The sequence below is a fragment of the Protopterus annectens genome, chromosome 5.part0 (genome assembly GCF_019279795.1).
Source record: "Protopterus annectens isolate FY-2018-M chromosome 5.part0, PAN1.0, whole genome shotgun sequence".
Classification (NCBI taxonomy): domain Eukaryota; kingdom Metazoa; phylum Chordata; order Ceratodontiformes; family Protopteridae; genus Protopterus; species Protopterus annectens.
Genome location: NC_056735.1, coordinates 588,196,195 through 588,210,948, shown reverse-complemented (window position 1 = coordinate 588,210,948; position 14,754 = coordinate 588,196,195). Strand labels below are relative to the sequence as shown.

Sequence of the window (14,754 nt, the reverse complement as noted above, 5' to 3'; positions counted from 1 at the left end):
CCCACATCAATTTGCTGACATCCCTACAGACCCATTTGTCATGCATGAAAGCTGTTCCTTTACAAAATTGCAACTGAGCTTATCATGGAGTAGCCCGGCCTGCTGGCCGGTGTTTTTACTCGCCAGCACAACAACTTGTCAGCAGCATTGCTAACTTGTTCCAATGAAATGAATAACAGTGCGATAACTGGCACATTATATTATCCACTTTTACTTGAGAAAAATGTAAAACCAGCAAAAGACTAAAGGCAGCCAGCCCAGCTGTAATAATCTGAGATGCAGTAGCGCATCTGCACCGTGACTATGTGGATCTCAAACTTGTTTATTTAGCAGAATATTTCTGCGGTGTGATGATGCTTGGAGATCCTGTACAAAGTAACTGTTCCTGGCTGTAATCCTCAGTGATGGGAAAGCCACCACAGAAACTGAGCACTCAGTTTGCAGAAAGATATGGTAGTAATGTATAAACACATTGCTCTACCTATACAGTCATACATATATGTGCATGTGACATAAAGCAAATAAGGTTAACACAGCTTTCTGGAGAAGTAGGTCAAGGGTAGCCGAGTAGGGGATTTGTGGGTTGAAGATACAGCATATTAAGCAAGTGTCTCTTTTAACTTGCTGGTGTCAAACCTATTTCATTTGTTTTCTTCTGTTTGTACTGCATGTCCTAAGGATGGAAGTGTGAAAGACATTAACCTCAGGTCCTCACCCAAGCTGCTAAACATATGTGCACAGCAGAAAATACTCGTCTTTATTTTAACTTGAACAGGGTGGGTGTGGAAAAAAATAAACTCATCGCACTCGCACTTCATTGTACAGTGTATCACAGGAAACTTGATTTGCATTTGACTCCGTTATTTTTACATAGTTTCTTTTTTTTTCAATTTATTGTTTATTATTTTTGCAAAAAAAAATGCTCAGTCTAGAAGAAACATCTGCAAGCTCACTTGTAGCAATGGTCATTCTGACAGCACTGAAACAGTCAGCAGGCATTTATTTCATTATTATGCATGTATTTACGCATTTGGTTATTTATTAAATATACAAACCTGGTTAACAATGAGTTATTTTTTGACTGCACCTGCACCTTCTGTACTAAAGTTACTTGTTTTCATATGACTGTAATTTGTATTCAAACATATCTGGCACTTTTTTAAGTTGTCAAGGCTAAGTTCTTACTGCTAACCAACTGTCTGCATCACAGATTTTTAAGTTAGAAAAAAATTGCCTTCGTAATCGCTATAGCGAGGGGTACAGAGCTACCTTGAGTGAACTTTATTCTTTGTCTCCAAATCAGGACAGTACTAGGTGATTCTGTTTTGTGCACAATTTTACTGTTTTTTTTTTTTTTTTCAAAACGTGTCCACAGTATTATGCTTGTGTGTGTGTGTGTGTGTGTGTGTGTGTGTGTGTGTGTGTGTGTGTGTGTGTATTACATCATTATCTTCCAAAATTAGATGTTTTATTAGGATATATTGGGTCATCAGGTGACTGTGTGAATTGTAACGAGGCTGACTGAAAAATGTACAGTTAGTCCAGATGTACTCTAAAAGGGCGTGCTATCAATGCATATAGGGAATCAGGATTTGCAATGGGGAAAGCAGTAGCAGAGTCGATTGTGCACTGAAAATAAGATCTGGACCAGACTGCTTTGTAAAATCCCAAATGTTCTCTCAGGCACACAAATGCGTGCTTGTGTTAAGCACATTATAACAGGGTGATACTGTCATGTTGTGTCTGGCCGAGCAGGCATTCCATTGATACCACAAATAAGCTTACAGTAGTTTGAGAAAAACAGCCCTGGGAAAGCTCATTGGCTAGAAAGTAGAAACGCATGAGTAAGAGCCTAAGGCTATAGGGTCTTACCAAAGAGTTTGCGTGAAGTGCTGGACTTTCCACAACTTCCCCTTTGTTGAATGGATACTTCACCCTTACTAAAAACTGATGTTGTAGTCTAAAGCAACGTTTATGCATAGCAGTCACACAATCTGATATTGTTAGCTGATCTACTTGGGGGTTCACTGGAAATGGATACAAGTTATTATGCAACTGAAGGTAGCATGAGTAGCGCAGAAACTGACGGAGAATGTAATGATTAGCCAAACACTCCTTCACCTAAAAAGAACGCAAAGAGGTTGTCATGGTATCATCAAGAATAGCAGACAGAATTTTCCTGGTGTGAAAAAGTTCACAGCAATGTCTTCACAGCTCGATGCACATTGTGTAAGAAGAAGGTTTCGGTTGCTTATGGTGACAAAGGTGATATAATAAATCATAGCCGTATGAAAAGTCATCAGAAAGTTCAGACTGCTGCAAACACTGCTGCCATTGACATTTTCTTTCAAGAAGTCAATGACAGTAACAGGAATTGACAAGTAGGCAATGGTTGCAGAACTCGTGTGTGTTTACCACACTGTACATCACCACATCTCCTACAATGCTGCTGACTGTGGCACTAAACTGGACCACTTGTTATATCAAGACTCGGCTACTCCCAAAAAGATAGCATGTGGTCGCACGAAAGCAGAAGCACTGGTGACTGATGTCCTTGGCCCAAAGTCAGTGAAGCCCATTATGAAAGACATTTCTGGTGGCAATTCTATTCAATATTCTGTGTCAACTGATGCATCTAATCTCAAGAACAGAAAAATGTTTCCTGTCTGCATTCAATATTTTACTGTTGAAACTGGTTTAAGTAAAAAGCTTTTAGACTTTGTTGAGCTTAATGATGAGCATTCTACCTCTATCACAGACATGTTAGCTAAAGTTCTTTCAGATAATGGCCTTGATATTGCATGCATGTCTTCTTATTCAGCTGATAATGCAAGTGTGAACTATGGTGCAAAGCAGTCTGTGTTTACTGAGCTGCTGAAAAGAAGTAGTAATATTCTGAAGACAAACTGCAATGCTCATGTGATACACAATGCCTTGAAATAACTAATTGATGAACTTGATTGTGATGTGAGATCTTTGGGAGGGTGGCCTAATGGTTAAGGTGTTTGCCTTATAAAACAAGGTGCAGGCTTTGAGTCTCACAAGGGATAATTGGCTAGGCTTAAAATGGCTCGCAAGGGCAGTTAGCTTAGTATGAATCTATGAACTATGAACTATGTAGAAACAATGGTTACCAGCATTTACAGTAATTTCAGTGTATCTGCTAATAGGAGAGCCCAGTTGCAATTTTTTTTTTACTTTGTATACTTAGAATATCACGAGTTGTTGAGGCATGTACCAATGAGATGGTTGTCTCTGGGTCCAGCTATTGACAAATTACTTGATTCATGGCCTGCCATTGTGTCCTACTTTGCATCTCTCGGTGAAGACTGCCCAAAGAGAGTTCGTATGCATCTGGGAATAGAAAATAATATGCACGACTGTGAAGCAGTAGAGACAATCATTAAAAAAGCATACTCATGTTTTGTCCAGAACATTTGCAATGTGTTTGAGGTGTCTGTCCAGAAAGTGGAGAGGGAACATTTACATTGCTTGAGCTCTTGCCTGTAATGCAGCAACTGAAAACTAAAATTGAGGTATGCATAACTGATAATTTTTTGGACAAAGCACAAACTATACTTGAGAATGAAGACATGGAACCTCATGCAGTGCATCTGCAACAAAATTTTTTAACAGCTCTAGAAAAGTCTTTAGCATACGTGAACAAATGGTTTAATTTCTCAGATGGCAGCATTGCGTGTGTGATGCATCAAATATCTCTAAATACAGAAGTAGCATTTCAGTCCTTTCGAAATGCAAGCATTGTCATTGGCTTGACAACAAAGGGCATCGATTTAGACTTGCATTATGATGCGTTTTGTGTAGCAAGGCATGCTTTATCCAATGTTTGTTTGTGTCTTTCGGCTTTTCCCGGTTAGGGGTCGCCACAGCGAAACTCCGGTCCGCTAATGTTTGGCAGTTGATTTTTACGTACCGGCTTGCCAGGCCTGATGCTCAACCTTCAACGAAGGTACGCCCATTCACGCATGTCTCCACGCAGAAGACGCTCTAGATGAGAATTGAACCGGACAGTGTCTTACTGTGAGGCAATAATATTGTTGCTAATTCAACTGCTACTGCATGCACTAAATGGCATGAATTTTTTGCAGGTGCCCGTGATAGTGCAGCTTTTCCAATGAACATGTTTAAGATTGTATCAGCCGCATTGTCATTACCAAGCAGCAATCCCTTCCCTGAAAGGGTGTTTTCTTTAATGAATGCAAAGTGGCATTTAGACCGAAACAGGGCCACTCTAGCACTAATCAAAGCTGAACTACAAGTTTTCCTTAACTACAAGATGAGCTGCAGTAATTTCTATCAATTTGTTTTGAAAGCTGACAAATTGATTTCATCAGTAACTTGCAGTGAAAAATACAAATGGAAACGGATTGCTCAGACTGAGCAGGCTGCTTCTTCCACGAGTACTTTAACAGCTCAGGATCAGCCTGCTCTGGATTCACGTGAAGTAGCCGTTCAACTTCAATGAAAGTAATTAGTTCATTCAACTGACATTGAATAACGTTTGTATTGTATTGACTATATCTTTTGCTTACACCTCGATGTTATTACTTTACTGTTTTTTTTGCTGTTTTCCAATGTGAATGACTATTGGCAATTTAGCAATTTGTCTGTCTGTGTGGGCTGGCTACTTGAAAATAACAGTTTTGAACTAAAAATTCTTGCATTCAAGTGTTGTTTTTGGGGCTCAAAATGCACTAAAACTCACCTATATGCATTTGTTGTTTAAAAAATTTCTCTAGGAGCTCAGTGCCCCTGGATCCCCAGGAAAAACCTGTGAGGAGAAGGGAAAGGGAAGAGGAGGGGAAGGAAAGGGAAGGTGGGAGGGGAGGGAGGGGAGGGAGAGGATGAGTCATGGGGGCAAGGGGGAGGAAATGAGGCGTCCTTGATTTTAATTGTGAAAAGTTGGCAGCCCTACCTATCGATCACTATGGCCACACCCATTCCTGCATGAAATGGCGGGGGGGGGGGGTACTGTTATAAAATATTGCTGCCATGTCAACATTCATCTATACCTAGCAGAACCTCACATTCAAGGTCACGATCACAGTCATGTGGCACTGTCAGGTCAGTGTCATCAGGATTGCCTGGATTAACTAGGTTACAACATCACAGTAACTCAGAATAATTAAAAAAAAAAACTCTGAAAAGTACTGTACTGACACCATAAAAATTAGTGTAACACTCCTTTATTCAGCGCTTTTGTCAAATAGTGACTTCTTCAGAAATAAAAACTGCTCTAAAACCATGTGTTTATATACAATCATGACATCCAAGAACATATAAAAAACAATTAACCAATTAAATAATTAACACACCCACCTCTTAGTACTTATTTCAAAGACTTATATTAAACTTTTTTAAATAGTTAAATAAATATGTATATAAACAGTAGTATGACAAATTTACTTAAATGTCTTTTGATCTTTCAGAAAACACTTGATATTTACTATATCATTTAAACCAGGAATCTTGTCAAGGTTTTATACAGGCATACAGTGTACCATACCACACCAGCATCTCCCAGAAACATTATAGCTCATCAAGCCAAGAACATGTGCAACTGCCTAAACAGATGTGTGCAGAGGATTTCCCTACTCATCATTCTTAGAAATGGGAATACTCCTTTAAAATATATATTTTTAATTGGGACAACAGCTAAAATAATATTTACATTTATTAGGAATATATGAGAAACATTTGGAAAGCTATACATTTTTAATATTAGTCAAACTGTTATAACGTTTATAGTCACTGTGGAATTCCATGATTCCACACTTATTTCAAACAATATTCTGGATTCATCCCACTTCTAAAAGATTACCTTTTTATGGTCACCAGGAACCAGAATTGTAATGAAATAAAAACACATCAATAGTCCAAGATTAAATTATATGTCATCATCTGACGTTAACATAAAAGTTACCTACCATTGGTCTAACTGATTCGCTACTTAGAATGGAATAACTAAACATATGGCAACTGGAAAATAACGGGAATATGAGCAGTGATTTCTCTTGGAACTAGGTTTAAACACAAGTATAAAAACCTTTGGCATACAAAAAAGGTATCGTTTGGACAACAAGACTCTTTGAAATTGTAGCATGTATAGTTCGGAGAATTCTAGTTCAGAATTATAGAGGAAAAACAAACAAAAAAAAAAAAAACAATATATGTTAGCTGGGGACAGAGCTGGGTAAACCAGGGTGTAAGAGAGCAAAAGTGTATGCTCTTTTACCTGAACCTGTAGAAGAAAAGCAGGGACAGCGAGGCCGGCAGTTGTGTTACAGCAGGTTTGCACTGGGATTAGATGCTCTTTGCATTAGGTTGTAGATGTGGTTTCTGTAGTGATGGAAGAGAACGTCGAGAACTATTGGTTGCTAGCTTTGTAAATTTCATTCAGTTTGGGCCAATCGCAAACGGAGAGGGAGAGAGAGAGACTGGTACAGCCTGGATCTCTCTCCTCAATCTCTTTCCCCACTCTCTCTCTTTCTTGCGGATCAGTCTCTCCTTGTCTGTATCTCTCTGCAAAGGCAATCCTTGCACAACACAACCCTTTATTCCTGTGAGCTGATTGCAATGAATTTTTCTATATGAATGTAGGTCATTTACAACAGAAAGCACCCATTCTTTTCTGTCCAGCGTTGTACCGTGATTACATTCCTGTGGACTGGGGTCTGGTCTTGGATTCGATTAAGAGACAACGGGGTATTATTAAAAAAGATAATAATAATAATAATAATCATAATAAAACAAACGCGGTCTGAAATCTTCGGTTTTGAGACTATGAAAAAAGAGTGGCTGCGTAAAACGCGAGTTTGTTGTTGCAGCTAAAAGATAAGGTAGGTGCAGATTTCAGATCTTTATGATTTCCAGTCAGCCGTCATGAACAGTTATTTCTTCCCAAATTGGCGCAGTAGTCTGTACTGTCAATTCTTCCTCATTGCTTTGCAAAAATACATCTGCCAATATGAATGCTTTCAGTGTATAATAGACTTTTGCGTATGTGGTGGCATTTTCTGCAATAGTCTGTTCAGTGGGTCTATGGTTTATATGTGAGATGTTTACAAAGTAGATTTGCCTTACAGACCAACTGCAGAACTGTTGGAAGGGAAACATATAATCTGTACATATGGACAACAGTATATATTCCCCACACTAACCATGAAAACACTTTCTATTAAGGACAATGTTTAAAAAAAGGATTGGCTTCGTTATATATTCATTTTCATGGATTATTATTTGTTTCACCTGGAAAAATCTGTAATCTTTATACTGTCAAGGGATTCCAGCTCGTGTTGCATTTTAATTGCTCTTCCGCCGTTTTCAATTGCCCAGCTTTCAAATACAATGCCTTCAGTGTGGTGCATCTGATGCAGAGACCAGTGATGGAATGGATTTTATACTTGGAAGTCTAAAAATGTTATCAGGCGTGACTATATTTATGAAAGCGCAACAGTGGGGAAAATCACTGCCTGGCAGTTAACCCGTTTGCCTTTTTTATTTTCATTATTAGCTTAGTCGAGAGTAATAGTCAACGATTTAACAAAAATGCATATAAATGCATTATTCATTTTTGTTTAACACCACTAAGTGTCTGAAAGTGCTATATTGTTAAGGTTTTATAGAGACATCTTTGCAAACTATTTATTGTAATCGACATTTGATTGAGAAACATTGTCAAATCTAGATCCAGCTAAAGTGTGTGTGTGTGTGTGTGTGTGTGTTTATGTGTGTATCATTTTATGATTATATTGAAATGTTTAGCAAAGCTATGAGTCACAGAGGTTAAAACGCAGTTCTTGAGATGTGTAAGGAGGCTTACTGATTCCCTGCTGTTTAGGACTTAAAGAGCAGACACATATTAAATGCTTAAAACTGTAATTTAAAGAGTAAAAAGCTGAAGTTTCCCCCCTCAGATGAAATATGAATGTTTTTAGAATGGAATGTGCCCCCAAACAACTTTTTTCCCAAGTACAATTGCGTGGGAGCACCCCATTTTCTGGTACTGTAGAGGATGACAGCTCCACATCTCTGTTGCATCACAACAGCTATAGCAGCTACCGCTACAGGTCGCCGTTCTCCAGAATGTAAATTATAGTCGTGCTTGTAAGGGACAAATGAAGCATTTACGATTGCAGAGCTTATCACGAATAACTACAAACAGGGCCCTTGCTTTGAACAGAATGATTGCCTCCCATAGCTAATGTAACCAACATGTTTTTCCTCTCTGTCCTTCAAAATGAACGAAGATAATCAGAAGACGCAATGAAGGTATGTTTTTTTTTTCTATAGGTAGACACTGTCTATGGTTTGGAAACCTGATTGGATGGTGACTTCTCATATAAGTAATGTCAAGTATTCAACAAGTACTAATGTGTTTCTTACATCGACTATGGCTATTTCATTTCTGATGGACTTGAATACTACCTTGGAAACGTCCTTTTTGTCTACAGAAATAGATAGTTTCTACGACAGGTGGCCACAAGGTGGTAGCATGGACTCTCGATTCCAGTGCAATTCGTCTTGCGTTTGTAAAACAGCTACTTAACAATTTTGTTGGTCAGTATTTTTAAGTGCAATCCATTTTACCTAAAAGGACCATTTTTTTCCCTGGCAAAGATCGCCTACATATTAAAATGACATCTTGATAAGGGATTATGATTGAAGGGCAGGCGCTTCTCCACTGTTTTTATTTAAAAGACATGTTATGCCCAGTGCCTGCACCATTTTGTCTGTGTGTTCTAGAGTCCTGCAAGTATCAGCAGTTCATAAATATGTTTCACGGTTCTGGATAAAAACTGCAGTGGAAAATAGCTGGGCATCTGTGGACTTGAACTGAAATTAAACGTCGAGACTTTGTGAAAAATGCCTGAGGAGTTTCTTTATTTTCCCAGCTGATTTTTCCAGAATCACCCCCCCCCCCCTACATACGCATACACGCACTCCCTCCAAAACAGGGAAACACTCTCGTGCCTTTAAAAGCTTACTGTGCGCGCCAAGCAAGGAAACATAGCACGTGAGGGTCAGCCTGGTGCATTGTGGATTATATTGCGGGAGCTTTGACAACTTAAGCAGCCCCCAGGAGAGTTTATTCTTTACTCGTGCTGCCACTCAGAACTTCACAGCTGTTGGAGTGGTGAAACATGCCCCTGTATGTACATTATGTCTGCGTTCAAAGGCACCTACGAAGAGTAAGATTTACTCGAGGGATATGTAAATCTTTGGGAGATGCAGCACCTGCACACTTTCCGATGTTTTAAAGAACTTGTCCCCCTTACAAAACTGTAATTTACATATTCTGGAACCCGAAATGATAGATTAACAGATTGTCTGTTGTTAGTATTGCTGTCATGTACTAACATCATACTGGAATGTAGTCAATGAATCCATCTATTTTGATGGTGAACACGTTTGTCTTAGTGTGGAATTTCAAATCCATTTTGAACAGGGTTTTGAACTGGTTTCCTTGCCCTAGAAAATGTCACTTTTAGGAACGTCAAGGGGACAACATTACAGAGCGTAGAAATTAATTAAACACGAGTCAGTGATATTTCGCTTTATAAAACACATTTCTGCTATAGAAAGCTATAGTAAACAAGGTGCTATTTAATAAACGAAAATGATCTACTAAATTAAGATGGCGGTGTTATGCCATAGCTGCACATAACTTAGCTGAACTGCATATCAACATAGTGTGTGTGTGTCTGGGAAGGGGGTGATGAGATACCCGGAATTCCCAATTACTGGTTTGTGATGCTTTCTTATGGGAGGGGGAGGCTGCATTTTGAAATACTTATTGCTCTCTAAAAAAATCTCGATGAAGTTATCACTCTTTTGTCCTTCAGACAGCACATCTTGTTGATTGCCTACTAATTGCGAGGACTGTTAGAAGGAGCATTAATTTTAAACTCGATGCTTGAAGTTTTCTTTACCAAACGTCTAGCACTGACAGGTCTCCAGTTAAAATGTAAAATAAGAAAAAGTTGCTTCTGTCATTAAAGTCACTGCATTTTTATAATAATACTAACACTTTCTGTGATACAGTCTACTGGGCTCATCATTTTCAAGAGGATGTAACTCGAGAAAAAGTGCCAACTGCACATGCCATATTCATTTTAATCGTTTAAATATGATGTCGTTAGATTATGCTGACTATACTGTCATCATCAGACGCATAATATTTTCTGGATTTCTTGCGTTTAGCTAGGCATTATTTGGCTGTTACTTGTAGTTGCCTGTATTTAGTTCTTCATACGTAACTCATATCCAGACAATCAAACCGTTTTATATTAATTTGCAGCAAGTCTGCCCATCACACGACACAATTATGTATCAAAATGTGTTTGCTCAAAACAGCTTACTACAACTTTGATCAAAAGGGATACATTAGTCATTGGAATCACAAAATAAAATGGCTATAGCAGCGATGTAATGTGTTCGTAACAGCACTCTAAATTAACATTTGAAGAAGATACTGCATGAATAATTTTACATGAAAGAGTAGGAAGTCAGTTTGGAAGAAAATATATACTTACAAAATATCTTTCTCTATGAAAAAATTCTGTAGTATTAGTTTATATCAGGTTGTTTAAACAATTGCTTACAAAATGGCAGATTTGCTGGAGATTGCGTTTGCGTGACAGTTGTGTGTGTGCGCGCGTGTGTATTGTGCTGGGGAGTCCTCCTACCAAGAACAGACCATTTACCAAATATCTTCCAGTAAACTACAAGAAAAGATAGCATAACAAATTGCATAGTATGAGGACTTCGTTTTGCATAGCTATCACCACCTGTCGCAAATCAGCTGATCCACACTCCTCATGACATATCTGTAATATATATTCATGCTGCATTGTTTCTGATCTTCTATATTTCATGTTTTGAGAATGGTTTAATGAATGGTTTGAGAACTGTTGAGGCATATTTCTCAACCTTCCTTGACTAAAATGTGGAATACTACCTCTCATAATGTGGAACAAATGGGCAAAATGTGGGGCACTTGCTAGCACCTTCCAAATAACGTAAACTAGAAAGCACACACAGCACAGTTGAAATGTAAAGTGTTATACTTAAAAGGTTATTTTGATGCAATAATATGATTCAGTATAACTACCATGGATATCACTTAAAAACTAAATGTTTGACTTGCCCATTCAATGTGAAACTATGAGGAGCATTGGCTTAATTACAACTAAAATGAGGAATGTTCATCATATTGAGTTACACTTCAGAGGTAAGAGTTGTGATCCTCTAACTTTAACTTGCAGTACAGCTGAAACTCAAAATTCCCAAACTGTGACTAGGAGATAGATTTTTCTTGAAGCTGTGCCTTTTATGCAGTCAGCCCCCAAGAATGGGATGTACCCTCTCACCCCTTGATACATAATAATAGTCACCGCAAATATACCACTACTCATGGAAAAGGAAATGTGTGGTTTTATGTAAAGGGAGGGACAGGTATATCTCTCAAAGGATACCTCTGTTCTGGAACAGGCTTCCTCTCCACATAAAATAAAGTTCCACAACTTGGATTTATGCATGGGAAACAGACAAATTACCCCAGGATTGCTCCCTGTGCTACTAATGGATAGAGGCAGCTCCTAAATGCTTTATCCCATGTATGGGTCCCCACAAATTATCTATGGTATGAGCTCAGGTTTCTCATTAGGAGTAATATAGAATTATTTACCATGGCATGGGTAAGGGCACTCTTGAAGCGAGTAGAATGAGTTAATTCAAGAACAAAAATGGAAATTAGCTAGACTTAAAATTGCCTGGAAGAACCACCAGCCTACTGTTTACTTATGAACCTATGAACCTGTATTACACTGGCTTCACCAAAATAGCATTTTTATCAGAACAGATCTTGGAACATAAAGATATTAAATCATTTCCTTGATTTGAGCAGCATAGAGATAATATTTAATATAATTCAAACTCAGTTATCCAACTTCATACTTTAATACCACAGTTGATAATTCAACTAATAATAGTTTGTAATTCTGTTGTCTTTAGTATAACTGGAAAAGTAATTGAAATACCTTGTCAATCTATTAAATCTTGTAAAATATGCAACTATGCTTGGTGTGCTTGTGAGCTTTGAATGCAATGTACAGAAATGAAAATATTCAGAATACATTACAAAATTACCTCAACACAGGTAGATAGCACTTAACTCAAATTCTCAATTGGCAAACAACAGATTTACCCAACATCTAAGTTGAAGGTGTTGTGAGATAATAACCTTATAGCCTACTTCCACAAAAAAAAAAAAAAAAAAAAAAATCAAAGTTGGCCATTTAGAGTAACTTAAATTAGAATTTCCAGACTAGTGGGGCCTAAAACATCACCATTGCTGCCATATGAGGTAGCTGATCATTGATACTGACTATTACATTGTCAATGTTCCAGACTTATGCACAGGAGGAGAAGTACATTAAACTTGGTAATTATATTGAAACAACATATCATTTTCACTGATATATTAACATTTGTCAGATTTGAATTGAATCTAATTGCTGTTAATTTAGACAAATTCATTTTTGGATTATGCATACCATTAGCATTTGATTAACATCTTTAATATATTTCATCATCAGTTCCATTTGCTTTTCATTTATTCAGCAAACTTAATATTGTTTTTGTCAGATATTCAACAATGACAAAGCAGCATTTCAAGATTCCACAGATTCGGTAGTTTTGATAAGTTGCTTCCATTTCATATAAGATCAATTTAATGTGACCTTAACTTTCCTATAATACTATGTCTTCTAATATCGTATCCCATGAAAATGTAGAGTGAGAGAAAGAGAGAGATCCAAAGAGAAAAAGTGACAAAGCTGTGATATGACACTCCATGATCTTCTTTGCAATGCACATTATGGACATAAAGCTTTGCTTAAAAATTAAATAGTTCAAAGCAATCTTGCTTCATATTTTGTAGAAGTAAAACTGCACCAGAGCCTCTTCTCTTGCTGACAAGTTTAGATAATAAATCTTTAATTACAATGTTTTCTCCATCCATTAAATGGTATTAAAAGGGATACAGCATTAATGCAATGTGTATGCACCATTGCTACACCAATTGATAATGTTTGAGAATCAACATAAGGAATATAATTATGAATCTTAATGCCTCAAGTGCCATGAAAATTTAGAAATTTTCCTAAAGTTAAAGGCTCAGTACTTCTTAGGTGATAATATATATCATAACAGTGAAAATGACTTTTTACTATTCACAACAATAACTTGACCAATGCATTCTATATAGCTTCAATCAAACAAATTTAGGCTGTTAAATGTTATATTGCCATTTGTAAGTTAACAACTTCATATACACTTCTGCTTTGAACCCCATTGTTTGTGAAATAATAGAGTAGGTTCTGTTAGATAGGTTTGAAATCTATAGCTACCCCAATGTATCGGTCCAGTTTTGTTTTCCCTCAACAATAAACATGTGCAGCCATTAAAAACGTATTGGCTAACAATTCTGCTGGAAGACTACAACTGTAAGAAGTATAATGTTTCCTTTCTAACCCAGTGCTCATTCCCTTGAACACATATATTGTATCAAGCTGCAGCAGACCATCTGGCCAATTTGTACTATATAAAACAGACCTATCTTCTGTTACTGATGTCCTTATAAAATTTTAGTAACAATAATGCCATTACAGAGACAGTACCCATCTGCAAGATGCAAAGCTTCATGTGTATCACTAATTATTTCATTTTGCATTGCATTATTAGTTTAGGGTTTGACACATTTCTCATAAATACCACAAGTACTACAACTACCACAAGGAAAGCATGGTTTTGCATTTCTTCAAACAATAAATATGTCAATTAATTTAATTTTCCTTTATCTTCCATTAAAGAAATACAATTGAAGAGAAACACTTACATTCCTATGCATACAAAACTGAGAAGCCTTCAGGAATTTGATGGTCCTGGTCTGTTTATGCCATACTTTATCAAACAAAACATAATATCCTTTAAATTTTGGAGCATATGTGCAACATTTGCAGAAATGCAAATAATGAACAAGAAGCAGCTAAGAAAAGGAACATTTTAAACTTCCAAATGAATTATGAAAAGCATAAGTAATGTTGGACCATGAACTAATACAATGGATTAGTTAATCCAAAAGCAAGATATATCAGTTGTCAAAAATTAAAAAAAAAAACAAGCCAACTGCTACAAGTGACACAAAACAAAAATGTAACAAAAGCAATAAAAATGTGAGTCAGCCAACATGGTGCTCAATCAAGAACACAGATAAAGCACAATAAATTACAATTTATGGAAGTAGGTTAGTGCTTTTGCGGGATATCCACTTCATCAGACCATATGTAACAAAAATACATAGAATACATCAAATTTTAAATAAAAAAAAATAACCGATCATCAGAAACTACTACAAAAACAATAAAAAACTGACCAATAATTTTCACCGCATCATTACCAAAGCAGGCTTGAGTGGAATTAAATTTTATTTTATTGTGCTTTATGGGTGTTCTTGATTGAGCACCATGTTGGTTGACTCATTTTTATTGCTTTAAGATATATCAGTTGCACAGGAAATGCACTTTTTTCCACCTCTTTGTGTATGCTAATATTGCATCACCAAGCACTGATCTACCCAGAGACACTTATACGATCAATCAAATTTGGGCACATAAAGATGTAGGGCCATCCATCAAACTCTAAAATACTAAGCAGAACATTTTAAAATTT

At 37.0% G+C, this 14,754-nt stretch overlaps 1 protein-coding gene across 3 annotated transcripts in view; it reads left to right on the top strand.

Annotated features, from left to right (window-relative positions):
• Positions 1-6,478: 6,478 nt before the first annotated feature.
• The window catches only part of NLGN4X (neuroligin 4 X-linked), a 2,032,144-nt gene continuing 2,023,868 nt past the window's right edge, over positions 6,479-14,754 (top strand). For 2 of the 3 annotated variants that reach the window (XM_044072454.1, XM_044072452.1), the window contains exon 1: positions 6,479-6,860. The gene's annotated coding sequence lies outside the window, so the exon portion shown is untranslated. Of the gene's footprint in view, positions 6,861-8,087; positions 8,293-14,754 lie in introns of those variants that run through there. The other variant, XM_044072453.1, reaches the window with a different exon arrangement.